This window comes from Diadema antillarum, unplaced genomic scaffold, assembly GCF_040938485.1.
Source record: "Diadema antillarum isolate AM-2024a unplaced genomic scaffold, OU_Dant_1.0 scf00000128, whole genome shotgun sequence".
NCBI classification, from domain to species: Eukaryota; Metazoa; Echinodermata; class Echinoidea; order Diadematoida; family Diadematidae; genus Diadema; species Diadema antillarum.
Genome location: NW_027271017.1, coordinates 6,452,849 through 6,455,461, shown reverse-complemented (window position 1 = coordinate 6,455,461; position 2,613 = coordinate 6,452,849).

The window sequence follows — 2,613 nt, the reverse complement described above, 5'->3', positions numbered from 1 at the left end:
TGGTGAATCTGTAACACATCGAGATAGAATAAGGGGAAAAATAAGCGAAAAGGGGAGTTGTTATTCGGGTGAGGAGAATAAAAGATGGAAAAAATAATAGGAAACAAGTTAATGGCAAAACAAGCAGAGATGATTGGGACACAAGGAGAAAAAGAGTGAATGAAAAACGAAAAAGTCACTTGATACAAACTTCGCAGCGAGCAAGGACATGTTATTGTCTTGGTTGTTACGAAGGCACAATACATCCGTCGCTCTAACACTTGTGTGAGCTCCGTAAATAAGCCACATACCAGGCCAAGCCTTTTAAATGTTTAAAGAGGGGAATGTAATCGTTTTTCGCCGGAGAAGGGTGACCGACAAATCTTATCATTACTTCCTCGAGTGAGCATCGCTGACACATCCATATTCAATCTCTGGCGATATCATTTTATCATTGGTGTATGTCCTTCAATAGAAAACATATAAACAAATAAACTAATAAATAATTAAATAAATAAATAAATAAATAAATAAATAAATAAATAAATAAATAAATAGATAAATAAATACATACATGAATAAATAAATACATAAATACATAAATAAATAAATAAATAGATAAACAAATAACATATCACATAATTATGTGTGTGTTTGTGTGTGCATTCCTATATGAATATGTACATCCTACATACATTATGTCAACATATAGTTATTACGTAACAATGTATTGAAAACCGCATGACACTGACATTGAAGTAACTACGTAGTACGTAATGTGTGTTTCTCGAACTTTTTGGCATCACTAGTTTGTTTGTTTATATGTTTGTTTAAACTCGAATTTTGTTACCATAGTCATCTATATCATCAACAGCGCGATTGCCTTTCCAACATCGATTAAGACAAGAAAACGTTATCTTTCATTCCAAGACCAATGAATATGATGCGCATGGTATGTAACTGCCATTTCGAATTGTGTTTTTTTATCAGTATACTTTATCCAGCATGGGTTCCCCCCCCCCTTCCAAGAAATTTGTACTGTTACAAATCGGACGTATAAGTCTAAATCAAGATGCAAACGAAAAGCGATAACCTTCAAAGAAATGTGTTTAAGCGCCCTCATAATATGCACTCGAAGTGAACAACTAACTTTCCCCTCTCCCTGTTTATACTCCTCACTTTTCGTGAGAAAATCTTGTCTGTTGGAGCAGGATGACAATCGACGCTGAATAATTCATAATATTGTTTCTTACAGCTTATAACTACGGTGCATTTTGTTTTATTCATATCATGAAATGATTATTACCATCATTACGCATTACAAATCCTTCTTAAGGTGCTGATACGTAAATAGTTCTAAAAAGGATTCCTGAGAAGCATTATTGTGCAGGGATTTTTCTGGAAGGCCAACATGGAGATGGCCAAGGACTGGTTAAAATCATTCTTATCCATAACGCGAATCCCCCGCGCCATATACTTTTTATCGCGATATGGAATTTCTTGCGAGCACAGATTTGGGGGATTTGAAAAACAGGGAAAAGTTTATTCTTTTTCCAGATCTGCTTTCGAGCCCCTTCACTCTTATCCCTCTCTGGCGATGAGTTCGCATAAATGCTTCCTTTACAATTTCCTCCTAATCTTGCCTTCGGGCGATTATGAGGAATTGCATAAACTCATTTTCATGATGCGTGCCTAGACGCCTACAGAAGTTGCCGTTTTGCAGATGCTACACAAGGTAGAGGACGGACGACAATTCCTTAGGCTAGTCTGCTATAATGGATACGAGGGGAAAAGTCAAATGCCATACGCATAAGAAGGGTATAAAACGCTTTCTGATTCTTTATCCTTGGCTAAAATGGAAAGAGAGAGAGAGAGAAAAAAACAAACAAACAGGGACACGCTCCGCGTTCCGTACTGGTTGAAGCATTCCATAATATAAATCGCTCTACCCAACATTTTTCCCCATTTTTCATTCAACGAAAGAAAACTTTATTTACTTACCATATTTACTTTTTTTTTTTACTAACAGAGGCATTTTCTTTTTTTCTCTCCTTGTTTGGCAACGGTACAGGTCAATCTCGCAGTGGCTCAACATGTTTCTTGGTATTACATAGTTGTATGCGTGTACATCTGACAACACAAACCATGCGCTCATCTATAAAGTTTAGCGCTCATCTAAAGTTTTATTATGACTGTTTTGAGATTGTTGAAAATGTGAGGAGGCAATAAGAGTGCCATTCGATGATAATTATGGTGTTATGCAGTGTAATTCACAGCCTAGCAGTGAAAACAGCTATGAAAAAAAAAATCCCTGTTTTTGAAGACACGGTTACGGCGTTCTGTGCTTGCTTCTTCTCTTGTCCATGATACCATGCATTGAGATCACAAACTATTTAGACATTATAACCTGATTACCAAGCATGCAAAAAAAGCAAACAAACAAACAAACAAACAAAGCAAAAACAAAAACATTAAAGGCATGGTATAGTTTTGGTCGAGATGGGGCTTTAGGTTTCCAACGTTTGTAATGAGATAATGAGAAATTATCATTATATGAAATATGAAAGGGCATACATTCTCAGAGGAATTCAAAGTTTATGAGACAAAAGTTGGTTTTGAAATGACAGAGATATC